The sequence below is a fragment of the Pinus tabuliformis genome, chromosome 6 (assembly GCF_031772625.1).
Source record: "Pinus tabuliformis cultivar Carrire ecotype Pingquan chromosome 6, CPIR1, whole genome shotgun sequence".
Taxonomy (NCBI): domain Eukaryota; kingdom Viridiplantae; phylum Streptophyta; class Pinopsida; order Pinales; family Pinaceae; genus Pinus; species Pinus tabuliformis.
This window is the reverse complement of record NC_142292.1, coordinates 1,475,008,086-1,475,024,168: the sequence shown is the minus strand read 5'-3', so window position 1 is coordinate 1,475,024,168 and position 16,083 is coordinate 1,475,008,086. Positions and strand designations below refer to the sequence as shown.

Below are 16,083 nucleotides of genomic sequence, written 5' to 3'. Positions count from 1 at the left end.
AACAAAGGAAGACACAAAGAAATCAAGCTCCTAGGGTTTTTGCTATAGTAACAATGTTGTCAAAGTGTTCTCCTACCCTACCCCATCAACACCATACCCAAACACTATCGAATCCCTGATAAATCTCTCCCTTTAATCCCTATCCCCATTTCATCATTCCTCTCCTAATAATCCCTGTTTTATTGCCCCCTTGGTGACAGATTTTCAGAGCATCTACCAGTTTCATTGGATTTAGAGGGCAGCATAATACTCAGGGTACAAACAGCAGTAATGGCATCAGAAGTTTCCTCAGATTATGAGGGGCCTTCGGGAGAGCCCTCAGGTGAAAGAGAGACCGAGTTTGTTCTCCCCCACGATGATGACACCGACACAGAGCCAATAAATGAGGAGCTCAAAGAAGTAATCCAGGAACAGCAGGCAGTGATTGAGAACCTATCCCTGGACTTGGATAGGGCAAAGTGGAATGTGCAGTATCTCGAGTAGAGGAACAAGCAACTTGAGGATCGACTAGCTGAGATAGAGTTGCAGATGATCAAGGAAAACGGGCGACACATCCTAGCAGCGCAAGGCAGACCTATGGAGCAAAGAGACGAAGACCAGGAATATGTGCTAGAGAAAGTGAATGTTCAGTTGGAGAAGCGATTGGACAAAGCAAATAGGGAGAAAGACATGATGAGGCGCATGACTCATCACTACCAGGCCCGAAACATGAGCTCCAAAGCGAGAATCAGGAGCCTAAAGGCAAAATTGAGCAAAGAGACAAAGGAGGCAAAGGAGAAAGATCGGCTTCAAATCTTGGTTGAGGCCTCCTTGGCACAGCAAAGCACTTCATAGGGAACCTCCAACCCAAATTTCAAAGAATTTGGGCAAATTTTAGTCACAGGCAAATTTTTTGGGCACAAAATAGGAAATTTCTCCCTGTGTGCCGCGCCACTGGCACGACGCTAAAATTCTAGGGCTCCAATGGAGAAACTGCTTACATTTTTGGATTCAGCATCGGAAAATACTACTATTGGTGTCCGGGCTAGAAATTTTGACAAGTTTTGGGTCTCCTAAAGGTCAAAAAACACCCAAAAGTGGCCTCTCTGCCACTTTTTTGACACACAGAAAGCAATTTTGGGAGAATGAAGTTTTGGAGGGGAAAATGAGCTTCAAATTCAGAAATTCCTATTGGATTGGAAAGTAGACAGGACAGGCTTTCGAACAAGCCCACTTGGGCACATTTTGGACACCTAGAAGTGCCCAAAAACAGGCTCCAAAGTGGCATGATGCACATAGAATTTAGCACGGTGCACAGGAGAAAAAACGGCCAATTTGCTCCCGTTTCGTGAAATTTCGGGTCGCTACTTCTCCAAGTGGGCCCGGTCATCAACACTTCGGTTTTTTGGCACCAAAGGCAGCATTTAAAGAGTTTTCTCTCCATATGGGCATCTATCCAAGTGGCAAAAGAATGCAAAGGGTCACCCTAGCCAAATGTCATGCTTGAGAGCGTTGCACCTGTAGCTGATGGTTGGCTCTCCATCTCCTTTTCGAAATGATTTGAGTAACTTCCCAACCCCTGGGCATTCCATCTCTTCTCTAAACTTTCTATATATTGTATGAAATTTATTTGCAAAGGGTTGGCTGGCTTGCAACTTCTGGGAGACTGTGGGAAAGAAACTTTGTTTCTGCACTATGTATTTTTGACAGAGGATTAATGAAAGGCAGCGGCTCTGTTTCATGAGATTCTTGTGGTCGTGAGTGTAGAAAATGTGTTCTTATGTTCCATATGTGTCTTGTTATGTTTCATATTTAGTTTCATGCTTCATTTTAGTGAAATTTTCAAAGTGAGATTAGGTAGAATTCAATTTATATTGCTCTGCCTGTGGGAGAATTTTATGTGCAGTGTTATTCTTCTGTTGAAAAGGATCCATGCGAACATGCCCTTTTCACTCTCTTTAGCAGTCTTTCCATTCCGCGTTACCTTAAGCCGAAATTGCTGCCCTTGCCGCCTACCTTGCCTCACAGAATAATCTGTGCCTTCATATTCAATTGTCTGTTCTTTGCTGAGCGCCAGTCCCATATACATCCCAGAAGCTCGGTCATTCATAAAATTGTTTTCAAAATCCCTTTTCACTTACTAGCCTAAGGTAAATACTGCATTGTAAGTCATCTCAGATCATTTTTGCTTATCCATTCACTGAGCGTGACTCGGAGAGAGCCCTCTCCTGCTCTGGTAGGGCTAGCTACCAGACTGACCGTGGTTTGTGGTTACCCTAATTTTTGCCTTCCTTCAGCCTAAGGCAGATTTAGGTGCTAACATTGTGTACCATGGACCTAGGGAGGATGTGCTGGAATTTTTTGAAAGCCGTGGATTCAAATGTCCTGAAAGAAACGACACTGCAGACTTGCTACAAGAGGTTACATCTAAGAAAGATCAAGAACAATACTGGGTAGACAAAAGTTGGTCTTATCGCTGTATCCCTATCAAGGAATTTGTATTTAGATTCAATTAGTTTAATGCAGGTTTGGATTCGGAAAACGAGTTATCAGTCCCTCATGCTAAGAAACAGAAGTCACAGAGCAGCTTTGGTATTCAATAAGAACCCTGTCCCCAAAATAGGGATCTTCAAGGCCTGCCATGCAAGAGAATGGCTTCTTGTCAAACGGAATTCCTTTACTTACGTCTTTAGAATTGTACAGGTTATGATTGTTGCCTTCATTGGAGTCACTGTATTCTTGAGGACTGAAATGCACCATACAAGCTTAAGTGATGCAAATCTGTACCTTGGAGCACTCTTTTTCGGCATCATGACGAACTTGTTCAATGGAATTGCAGAATTGCCCATGACAATTTTTAGGCTCCTAGTGTTCTTCAAGCAGCGGGATCTTCTCTTCTACCCTGCATGGAATTTCACTATTCCTACTTTTATACCGAGAATTCCGATGTCATTATTGGAAGCTGGAATTCAGATGGCAATGTCTTACTATATCATTGGGTTTACCCCTGAAGCTAGTAGGAAATTTGCAGAACAATGGTCATAGCTAATACTGGAGTATCTTTATCTCTTCTTATCATCTGAATGCTTGAAGGATTCGTTCTTCCTAGAGATAGAATTCCAAAATCATGGATATGGGGCTACTGGAGCTACCCTTTGATGTATGTAGAGAATGCGATCTCTACAAATGAGATGCTTGCTCCTAGATGGAAGACTAATGCAGACAATGCCACAAATCTGGGCCTGACTACGCTAAAGCGTTATAACATGTTTACGCAATCCCAACAGATCAAAGGAAAGGGCTAACAATAGCAGTTGAGCTGGTTGCAAATCCTTCTATAATTTTCATGGAGGAAAGGGCTAACAATATCAGTTGAGCTGGTTGCAAATCCTTCTATAGTTTTCATGGATGAAAGGGCTAATAATAGCAGTTGAGCTGGTTGCAAATCCTTCTATAATTTTCATGGATGAACCCACTTCTGGTTTGGATGCCAGAGCAACTGCAATTTTATGCGAACTGTTTGTAATACAGTGGATACTAGAAGGACAGTTGACTATACCATTCATCAACCTAGTATTGATATCCCTGAAGCTTTTGATGAGCTATTGTTGATGAAAAGAGGAGGGCAAGCCATTTACTTCGAGCCACCAAGCCGGAATTGTCACAAGATGGTTGAATGCTTTGAGGATATTCCAAGAGTACCGAAGATCAAAGAAAAATACAACCTAGCTACATGGATGTTGGAAGTTAGCTCTATTACTGTCGAACATCGTCTGGGGATAGACTTTGCAGAGCATTACGAAAATTCTTTCCTCCACATGCGGAATAGAGCCTTGGTTAAGGAGCTCAACACTCCATTTCTGGGAGCAAAAGATCTATACTTCGTTACCCGGTATTCACAATCATTCTTCAGACAGTTCACGTCCTGTTTATGGAAGCAGTGGTGGACTTACTGGCGAAATCCCGATTATAATGCTGTTAGACACTCCTTCACATTTGCCTGTGCTTTGCTATTTGGAACGACCTTTTGGAAAGTTGGCACAAAGTGGGACCGTAGCAAATGATATCCTTATCGTTGCTGGGGCTTTGTATGGAGCAGTTATATTCTTAGGAGTTAACAATAGTTCAACTGTGCAGCCTATGGTTGATGTAGAGAGAACGGTGTTTTACAGAGAAAGGGCTGCAAGAATATACTAAGCATTGCCCTATGCTCTGGGTCAGACAGTTATGTACACTTTATCGCTTACAGTATGGTTCAGTTCGAGTGGACCAGAGGAATGCACTACAGCAAGAACTCGCTATGTTGAAAGAAGACAGGCCCTCTTACTTTCTGATGGCTAGAATGGTCGATTGATTCCCAATACATGTCAAAAAAAAAATAGATGCATTCTCTGTCAACTATGCCCATGGAATTGATGCGCAACAACGTACAAGGAACTTTTGGAGAGATCATTGGTGTACATATGCTCCATTTAAAATGAAGCGCTTTTCTTGTGACCATGAACGTTTTCTTTGGGCAATCAAATGCTAGAAATCGTCATCAATGTTGGACAATCCACAAAGGCAGGAGATGAGATGACATTCAGTTATATAGAGAAATATATATTTGTGACAACAGCCAGTGATCGCATTATTGTTCTATATGACTTTCAGATGGCATCACCTTTGAACAATACGCAGACAAACAATAACGCCAGAAACATTTTAAGCATTTTCCATAAATGAAACGCTTTTGGAGTCGTCGACACCTACCAAAAGCCAAAAATAAACAAAGACATCTGTCACAGCAGAGAAATAGGAACAGACGGTCTATTTTTGGACTTCAGTTATGATTCAAAGTATCTGCGCTACAGGTGTTGCCTCTTCGTGGGCTATCAAACAGTTTTCAAGTGTAACGCTGCTCCTTTAGCGATGGATGGCTTTTCATCTTCAGTTAATAATGATTAAACCATCCCATATTCAGAGTTGATTCATTTTTTGATAGAGTGAGTCTATATATTGTATAAAAAAAAAAAAAAAATTGAGGTTTTGAGCTCTGAGAAAAAGTGTGGGAAGAAAAACACAGCACAATCACTGTATAGTTTTGACAGAGAAATAATTAAATGGTGCAGCTCTGATTTATAAGATCCTTGCGGTATGAGTTTTGGAAATGTGTTTTTCTCTCTGTTTCATATGTATCATGTGTTGTTTTGCAGTCCATTCATGATTGTTCCCAGCTGAATACTTTTAAGTGAGAAAGGTAGAATCTAGTCATTGCTCTACCTTGAGGAAGTGTTCAGTCTTTATGTGTTTTCTTTTGCCTGGAAAGGATTCATACATTAATGCCCTTTTCAGCTTTCTTAAATAGTCTTTTCACCCCATTTAATTTCAATTCGATTGCTAAAATCTCATGCTTATCTCGCCTTATGAAATATCCTGTGCCTTTGGTTAAATCTCTGCTCACGCTGTCATTGTCCCACACAACCCAGCAACTTAGTCATTAACAGGGAAAATTTTAAGAACCCCCCTAAATTTATAAATATAATAAATGGGCGAATCTCCATGGTATATAGGAAAAATGGAAGGCGATTTTATCAATAATATAATATGTATATATAATTTTTTGGCGAATCTCTCACCAGGCATGGCGAATATTTTACTCAATTATAAAATCTTGGCGAGTCTTTCACTAAATAATAAAACTTTGTAAAGTCCTAGTGAATCTTAGCATAGGCTACATGCTGGTTTAATTCCCCCATTTAAATAGGCTACATTCCAGGTGAATACCATGGGTCAATACCATGTGCCATTTTGGTGAATACCATGGGTCAATACCATGTGCCATTTTTATTTTTATTAATTCTAATATTAGCGTTAATAATGGCTTTTTGCATGGTATTAATAACAATCTAGTCCATGGTATTTGTCCCATAGTAACCCATTTTTTGAGTGTTCGTAAATATAAGGTGGCTTATGGAGTAAATATAAAAAAATATTTTATTTTTTTACCATACCTCTCGCTTATTTATATTTTTATTAATTTACCATACCTCTTTTACAAATATGGTATTTGGCCCATAGGATTCACTTAAATAAAACCTCTTTCTTGAGCCTTCATAAATAGAACGAGGGTTATGGACTAAATATAAAAAGAGGTTTTATTTATTTATGATATGTCTAGTTTATTTATATTTTTATTTATTTACCATACCTTTTGAGTAAGTATAAAAAGACGTTTTATTTATTTACCATACTTCCACTTTACTTATATTTTTATTTTTTTACACCCTTACATGTATATAAGGTGACTTATGGAGTAAATATAAAAAATGTTTTATTTATTTACCATACCTCTCATTTATTTATATTTTTATTAATTTACCATACCTCTTTTATAAATATGGTATTTGGCCCATAGGATTCACTTAAATAAAACCTATTCTTGAAAATGGGCGAATGGATTCACTTAAATAAAACCTATTCTTGAAAATGGGCGAATGGAAGGTTGTAAGTCCTAATTTCAAGGGCTAAATTTACCTTTTTTTACCCTCTCCCTTAAAATAAGGTGGGCTATTTGAGGTGATTTGTAAAAATGTACTATGATACAAAATATTCGCCCACTAAAAATTTAAAACCCCCTAATTTCGCCAAAGGGCGAACATTCGCCCCTAAAATTATCCTTGGTCATTAAATCAAATGTCCCTCATTCAAATTCATTTAATAGCCTAAAAAACAGTTCCCATTTAAGTCATCTCGCACCCTATTGCTCCTTTTATCGAGATTGACTGGAGAGAGCCCTCTCCTGTCCTCGTAGGGCTAGCTACGAGGTTGAGATTGATTTGATGTTGCCTTGAGTTTTGCCTTTTTTCAGCCTGAGGCAGATTCGAGCACTAACATAGTGGCGACTCCACTGGGGACCAAAAGGTTTACTTGTAGATTATTTTGCCCTAGTACATATCTCAAGTTCAGAGTTGATTGTTGATGGTGAACAACGGCCAAACATAAGAAGATGGCTGAAATCATTCACCTGGCGACTCCATTCACTGAAGAATCCATGCAATCAATCCTTCATGGTGACTCCACTGCAGAGGGATCAGTAGCTTTGAGATTTCTTAAGATGGATCAGATTGCAAGAAGATACGCTCCCATGAGCCGAGATCACATCCCAGGTTTTCCAAATAAAATCCCCAAGGTAGATTGGTCAAAGAATTTTCCTGTGTTTATAAATGTGGAAGGTAATGACACTGCTCTTAGTCCGGTGAAATTTCACATTCACGTGCATAAATTAAAGATCAATTTTCCTGAAGACTGTTTGATGAAAATGTTTATGGCTACTCTGGAAGACGAAGCTCGATCTTGGTATGAAAGTTTACCACCTGCTTCCATTTATTGTCTAAAGGGCTTTCATTCAATATTCTTTGAGAAGTATAAAGAATCTTATCCATCATTAAATCTAGTTCATGACTGTTGCAAACATGCTTCTACTTTTATTGAAAGCCTTGAAAAATATTATGAAGATGATAATTTCATGGATGATGAGATCATGGAAGCCCTGTATGAAAATCCCTTTCAACATCGTAAAGATGATCATGAAAATTTGCAGCATGATCAAGATTGTAGTATGGTGGAAGATGAAAGAATTTTGCATCTTGACAGTGAACATGAATTATATGAAATAGATCAGCAGGTTGAAGAGTTCCATATGGCTGAAGTTGATGAAAGAAAAAGTGTCGGTTTAGATCTGTCGATAGAAGAAGATGACATGCAAGTAAGTTTAGTTCTAATTTCATAATGTGATAATGTCAGGACAGCTATTTCAGTTCCAGATTCAGACTGTGATGACCAAGAATGCCTAGCACGGAATCCTATGAAAGAGAACTCTACTGCTGAAATAATCTGGGATGAAGAAGACAAAGTTTTGGATCCAAATGTTCTCAGTTCATTAGAATACAACCTTCATGAGGAGGTAATCCAGTCAGTGTATGAAAAACAATATCAGACCTTCATTCAATACATTTACACCACAAAAGATCAAAACGTTCAGGATTTCCATTCAGATTCCTCTTCATATGTTTCATGTGTTGAAATGTTTTTCCAAGAAGATATCTGCTCATCTACTTGTTCAGAGTTTTTTGAAGCCCAGGAGCATAGTTTTACTGAAGCACATGATGAAGGAAGATCAGAATTTGAAGCAATAGACACCTTTTTTCTTCAGCAGGAAGAAAATCTTCATGTTCTTCAGGATCCAATGGCAGATTTATTGCAGTCAGCCGTGAAGGTGATTATTGCAGTATTCAGTGATGAAGGAGATCAGGGTCAATTAGTTTTTTGGATGCCCAGTTAGAAGTATCTGTTGTTGACCAGAAGATCTGATCAGGAGAATCAATCAAAGAGGCATCTACTTGATTGGTTACATTGGAAGACACATTACGCATGATTGTACATATTGCATTAGTACGCAGGTGGCTGTCATCTTGATTTGAAACCCTCGAATCTTGATGGACTGCTGCCATTGAACAAGCTTTGTAAATACATGTTTTAGTTAAGTCAGTCATGAGTCATTTCATTTTGCATAGAGTCAAGATTTTTAGTCATTTCAGTTCGCATTGAGTCAGTTTGAGTCAAGTTCCAGTCAATAAATTGAGTCATGTTGGTTTGTCGGAATAATGGACTCCATAGCCCAATGGACGAAGGCACTGTCTGCTCACCCAAAGATCTGCAGTTCTTGGCACCTCCAAGGAGCTGCCATCCCTATTGGAGCCAATGTTAGTGTCAGTCTTTACAGCCTTCCTCCAGTGATCAAACATGCTCTTACAAAGTGATTTTAATGTGTCAAGGTCAAATTTTGTCATTTCAGTGAGTCTTCAAGCAAAATTTGGTCACTAGGCATTGGGTATAGGGTTTGATTTTACCCTTGTCAAATTTGTCCAAATGTCGGTCCATGTCACAGTTCAGCTGAGTGTACCATCATTCATAGAGTTTTCATTATCATGTCAAGTCCCACTGGGTCATTTTACACCTTGTTCATGCTTCAGTTGCGCTTAGGTAAGGTCATTTCCCTCTCCTAGGGTTTTGAAGGCAATTTCTCTTGGACAGCCAAATCATCGGAAAAACTTGTATCCGGATGTTCATACACCTTCCCCTATCCTTAAAGTACCTTATCAAACACTTCCTATCACTGAGACCCCCCAAATTCCTCATTTTCGCACAAACCCTAGTTTCTTGCTACAACGTGACAATTTTCTAGATTGGACTTGTGTTTTGCCTTTCTGGACCCCTTCCCCTCACTCAATTTCAAAGATTCCACTTTCCCCTACTTCCTAACATCCCTCCCTACTTCCCAAAATTTCCTGAAGAATTTAGAAGCTCCCTATCCCCTTCATTTCGCTTCATTTCGACAAATCCCTTGTTCCACACATCGGGGTAGGTTTCACTCAAATGATGTTTCTGAGCAATCAAATATGAATTTATGAAAATTGAGAGATTTTTTTGTCCAAAACAGGCCAAGGAAGAAACACCTCCTTCACTTTTTACACAGGTGTCATGGTTTTAGAGAAATGTCAAAAATACAATTGCCTCAGGAGAATTGATGCACCTCTGAAGTGACCTTGGAAAAATCACGTTTTCGCCTAGCTGAGTTGGCCAAATGACTTGCTTGATGAGTGGAATGATAACTAGACACAAATATATTTCCAATGAGCTATCATGAGCTCAATTTGGAGTTTAGAAAGGCATTCAAAAGTTGACTGTAACAGCACTCTTCCTTGAGGCAGCCTCACTGGGCACATTTTCACCAGTATTGGGATATTTGACTTTTGATAGAGAAAATGAACTCCAAATTGAAAAATTCTAGTTGCCTTGGAAATTAGACTCAAATACCTTTCCAACGAGCTATTGTGCACCCAATTTTGACACCGGGAAGGTCTCCAAAAATCACCTGGAAAAGAGCACGACGCACTGGGAGAGGTTTTCCAGTGTAAAATTTACACTGGCGCGGTGCACACAGAGAGCGCGACGCACAGGGAAAAAGGGGCTGAAGTTGTGCCAAATTGCCTCAAATTTCTTGTGAAGTCCATAAAATCAAGAGGTAGGCTTTATGACACCTCTTGTAGATCAAAATTTTCAATGATATGGTGTTTATAAGATGTTTAAATGTCACCCAAAAGCATAAGGTCAACCATAAGAAAATCACCAAGAAGACGATGGCTGGGGTTGCAAAAATGAGATGATAGCACCAAGGTTTCACTCCACTCCCCTTGTCCCCTCACCCATCATCTTTCTCATCTCCCCTTCACCATTTTTCCTAAGAAACCCACCCTAAATCCACCACATAACCCTTTCCCTATCCCTGCAAGCAATTCATGGTGAAATTCTGAGCGCGCGGCGCACACACAAGGAGGCGCGGCACACTCAGAGCGTGCAGCACACTGGGAGCCAAGCCTCAGTGTAAAAATTCCACTGGCACAACGCACTCAGAGTGCGCGGCGCACTGGGCAGAGCGCGTGGCGCACAGAGGTATAAGCCCAGAAAACCACAAATTTGCCTAAAAATTTTGTGAATGCCTATCAAACTTGAAAGGTAGACAAACTACTTTCACTCTTGGCATTAAACTTGATGAGAATATCATGATTTTGACGAGTATGAACCCAATGCCAAAATTGCTTTTAGTAAACAAAGGAAGACGCAAAGAAATCAAGCTCCTAGGGTTTTTGCTACAGTAACAATGTTGTCAAAGTGTTCTCCTACCCTACCCCATCAACACCATACCCAAACACTTCCGAATCCCTGATAAATCTCTCCCTTTAATCCCTATCCCCATTTCATCATTCCTTTCCTAATACTCCCTGTCTTATTGCCCCCTTGGTGACAGATTTTCAGAGCATCTACCAGTTTCATTGGATTTAGAGGGCAGCATAAGACTCAGGGTAAAAACAACAGTAATGGCATCAGAAGTTTCATCAGATTATGAGGGGCCTTCAGGAGAGCCATCAGGTGAAAGAGAGACCGAGTTTGTTCTCCTCCACGATGATGAAACCGACACAGAGCCAACAAATGAGGAGCTTAGAGAAGTAATCCAGGAACAACAGGCAGTGATTGAGAACCTATCCCTGGACTTGGATAGGGCAAAGTGGAACGTGCAGTATCTTGAGCAGAGGAACAAGCAACTTGAGGATCGGCTAAGTGAGATATAGTTGCAGATGATCAAGGAAAACTGGCGACACATCCTAGTAGCGCAAGGCAGACCTATGGAGCAAAGAGACAAAGACCGAGAATATGTGCTAGAGAAAGTGAATGTTCAGTTGGAGCAGTGATTGGACAAAGAAAATAGGGAGAAAGACATGCTAAGGCACATGACTCATCACTACCAAGCCTGAAACGTGAGCTCCAAAGCAAGAATTAGGAGCCTAAAGGCAAAATTGAGCAAAGCGACAAAGGAGGCAAAGGAGCAATATCAGCTTCGAATCTTGGCTGAGGCCTCCTTGGCACAACAAAGCACTTCATAGGGAACCTCCAGCCCATATATCAAAGAATTTGGGCAAATTTTGGTCACAGGAAAATTTTTTGGGCACAAAACAGGAAATTTCTCCCTGTGCGCCGTGCCACTGGTGCGACGCTAAACTTCTAGGGCTCCAATGGAGAAACCGCTTGCATTTTTGGATTTAGCATCGACAAATACTACTACTGGTGTCCGGGCTAGAAATTTTGACAATTTTAGGGTCTCCTAAAGGTCAAAAAACACCCAAAAATGGCCTCTCTGCCACTTTTTTGACACACAGAAAGCAATCTTGGGAGAATGAAGTTTTGGAGGGGCAAATGAGCTTCAAATTCAGAAATTCTAGTTGGGTTGGAAAGTAGACAGGACAGGCTTTCCAACAAGCCCACTTTTGCACATTTTGGACACCTAAAAATGCCCCAAAACAGGCTCCAAAGTGGCGCGACGCACAGAGAATTTGGCGCGGCGCACAGGGGAAAAAACGGCCAATTTGCTCCCGTTTCGCGGAATTTGGGGTCGCGACTTCTCCAAGTGGGCCCGGTCATCTACACTTCGGTTTTTTGGTAGAAAAGGTAGCATTTAAAGAGTTTTCTCTCCAGATGGGCATCTATCCAAGTGGCAAAAGAATGCAAAGGGTCACCCTAGCCAAATGTCATGCTTGAGAGCGTTGCACCTATAGCTGATGGTTGGCTCTCCATCTCCTTTTCGAAATGATTTGAGTATCTTCCCAACCCTTGGGCATTCCATCTCTTCTCTAAACTTTCGATATATTGTATGCAAGTTATTTTCAAAGGGTTGGCTGGCTTGCAACTTTTGGGAGACTGTGGGAAAGAAACTATGTTTCTGCACTGTGTATTTTTGACAGATGATTAATGAAAGGCAACGGCTTTGTTTCATGAGATTATTGTGGTCGTGAGTGTATCAAATGTGTTCTTATGTTCCATATGTATCTTGTTATGTTTCATATTTAATTTCATGCTTCATTTTAGTGAAATTTCCTAAGTGAGATTAGGTAGAATTCAATTTATATTGCTCTTCCTGTGGGAAAATTTCATGTGCAGTGTTATTCTTCTGTTGAAAAGGATCCATGCTAACATGCCCTTTTCACTCTCTTCAGAAATCTTTCCATTCCGCATTACCTTAAGCCGAAATTTCTGCCCTTGCCGCCTACCTTGCCTCACCGAATAATCTGTGCCTTCATATTCAATTCTCTGTTCTTTGCTGAGCGCCAGTCCCATATACATCCCAGAAGCTCGGTCATTCAAATTGTTTTCAAAATCCCTTTTCACTTACTAGCCTAAGGTAAATACCGCATTGTAAGTCATCTCAGATCATTTTTGCTTATCCATTCACTGAGCGTGACTCGGAGAGAGCCCTCTCCTGCTCTGGTAGGGCTAGTTACCAGACTGAGCGTGGTTTGTGGTTACCCTAATTTTTGGCTTCCTTCAGCCAGAGGCAGATTTAGGTGCTAACACACATGAAGCTGGGTATCAAGGATACTGAGTAGAATTTGGTGCTCAAGTACCATGGTTGTCTACACAAGTACATCTTGGATGAGATGGAGTTCCTGGACATTTCCTCACTCGGCATGACGTATTGGTACGCTATAAAGATTGAGCAGAAGTTTTAATAGAAGAAGTGGGACTTTGGAGCTGTGAATCCAAAGCAAGGAAATGGAATCCCCAAACCACAGAACAAGGGACCAAGCCAAGGTGGGGATAACTAGGACAACTCGCCGAAGCCACAAGCAAAGAATAACACCACAAAGACGAAGAAGGACACAGGAAAATGGTGTGAGTTCCAAAAGAGCTCCACTCACAATACAAGTGAGTGTCGGGCCAAGTAGTCACTGGTGGCCAAGCTGAAGGCTTTCAAATTAGATGTAGGTTCTGACTCTGAATCAAAACCCGATAAGGGGATTGACAAAGGGAATTAGATCATTGATGTGAAGCCCAATTCCACCATGGCCACCACAAAGATATAGAAAATTGAGCCTAAAGATCCAATGGAGGGGGAACGCCTCTTCCACTCACAGATGTGGGTGAAGAGTTCTTCGTTGCAATTCATTATTGACAGTGGGAGCCAAAATAACCCCATTTAAACATAATTCATGAAGCAATTGGGCCTAAAGACTACAACACATCCACAACCATACACCATTGGGTGGCTTCACCAAGGATGAGATCTTCGTGTCAGCCAGTAGTGTTGCCTTCCTTATAGCATCAAGGCCTTCATAGATGAGGTATTGTGTGACGTAACTCCTCTTGAAGTTTTTGATGTATTTTTAGGACAACCATACTTGTGGAAGCGAAATGGTGTATATGAGTCTAGACCTTGCTCTGTGATTATTACTTTGGCTAATAAGTTGTAAAGGATATCAGAGGTAACCCTGCCTACGACATCTCTTTGTTCACTACAAATAAATGCAGTAAGATCATTTCCTTGACCAGGAAATTTTTTTTCCTTATGATTATCCCCTAAGGCAAGAAGAAGGTTGTGGCCACGACTTCCAGGTAGGGTTCCTCTACACTGCAACAACAGATGAACAAGGTCGTGGAGGAGTACAGGGACATTTCGCCTCACCCACATGGGTAACTCTACACTGTCAGGTCAAGCAATCCATCGATCTGACCCTGGGTGCGCCGCTGCCCAATGGACCGATCGATCGATGCTCTGTTATGGAGAACGATGAGATAAAGAGGTATATTCAGGAACTACGGCAGAAAGGGCACATCAGGCCAAGCTCATCACCCTATGGGGGCACGATTGTATTGGTACAGAAGAAGGATGGGACCTACAGACTCTATATTGACTATCGAGCGCTGAAGGGCAATGGTAGCTTATCTCTGAGAAGAGATGTGGCAGCTACATGCCTCTGAAATGCCTTATAATGAGGCGCAGGGGCTTTTTTTATTATTGAAAAATAAGATCAAACCGTAAACAACCAAAAACCTAACCCGAGGAGATGTAACACCAAGAGTTTATGGGCCCCGTTGGGGTGAGTTGGACAACCAACTTCCCAAGGTCGTGACTTGGTCATATTATCTCCGTTTGACGTGCATGATAGCCCATTGGAAAGATCTCTTCGAGGACTACGACAAAAAAGACGATTTTAGGAAAAAAGTTGCTAGCGACAAATTTCCAAAAAAACGTCGTTTAGGGCCTCAAAACAGCTCCAGAAGTTTAGGACCCAAAAAACTGCTAAAAATAGTAAATTGTGCTACAATTAAGGAAACTGAAAAGCTTAAAGAAGCAATGGTGGGGGTCCAAGTGGAATTGGAAAGTGGCCACCAATATACACCTGGATCATAAGATCACTATTCGGAACAGGTACCCAATCTCACGGATTGATGACCTTCTAGACCAGCTCAAGGGGGCCAAATAATTCAGCAAGATTGACTTGAAGTCAGGTTATCACCAAGTGCCTATCGAACCCTCCGATGTGTGGAAGGCTGGCTTCAAATTTAAGGAGGGCCTTTTTGAATGGTTGGTCATGCCATTCGGATTGTCGAATTCCCCTGTAACCTTCATGAGACTAATGGACGACATCTTGCGGCCCTTCACCAATGCATTCATGGCGGTGTATCTAGATGACATATTGATCTTCAACCAAAGTTAGGAAGAACACATCCACCATATTTGACAAGTCCTTCAAACCCTTCGACAACACAAGTTGTGTGCTAACTTGGAGAAATGCACCTTTGGCCAGATCTAGGTTCAATATCTCTTGTACACCATTGATGAGGAGGGTGTACATGTGGATCCATCCAAGATACAAGTCATTCAAGATTGGCTAGCCCCAACCACTCTAGCAGAGCTCCGCATCTTTTTGGGTCTTTCCAATTTCTACCGTAGGTTTGTGTTGGGGTTCTCTCATATCCGTTGTCCTTTAAGTCAAGTCACCAAGGGAGGAGCGAAAGAAAAGTTCTTTTGGTTGGAAACCCAGCAGCGGGCGTTCTCTGAGTTGAAGAATTGCCTATGTTTTGCACCAGTGCTCACATTACCAGACTTGCAACGACCATTTAAGATTGAGACAGATGCCTCCGACTATGCTATTGGGGCAGTTCTTACTCAACATGGGAATCCAGTGGCTTACCACAGTGAGACACTTTCAAACATGGTCCGAAAGTACCCCACTTACGACAAAGAAATGTATTCCATTGTACAGACCTGTCGTCAATGGAAGCATTACATTCTGGGGAAGGAAACGGTCATCCACAGCCACCAGCCTCTACAGTTCATACAGACACAAGAGAAGTTGTAGAACGATTGCCATCAAAAATGGTCCACCTATCTACAATAGTTTCATTTGAACATTAAGTATAAGAAGGGAAACACTAATCATGTCATTGGTTTCCTTAGCAGACCATCAGTCATGACACTGATCACTGTGCTCGACTCCTGTGGGCACGAGACATCGGGGTGGATGCATGTTTACAATAGCGATCCAGAATTCGGCAACATATGCCAGACACTCCTGGAAGGGAAGAAAGTTCCAAAATTTCACCTTTAGGATGCACTATTATGCCACTTTGGACACATATGTGTTCCTTCAAGTGAGAATGCCAAGATGATTTGGGATACCCACTATAGTCGAGTTGTTAGGCATTTCGGAGTAGAGAAAATAGTGG

At 41.2% G+C, this 16,083-nt stretch overlaps 1 pseudogene; it reads left to right on the top strand.

The window, feature by feature from the left end:
* Nucleotides 1-270: 270 nt before the first annotated feature.
* Nucleotides 271-4,320, top strand: LOC149264205 (ABC transporter G family member 35 pseudogene; annotated as a pseudogene).
* The last annotated feature ends 11,763 nt before the right edge of the window (nt 4,321-16,083 follow it).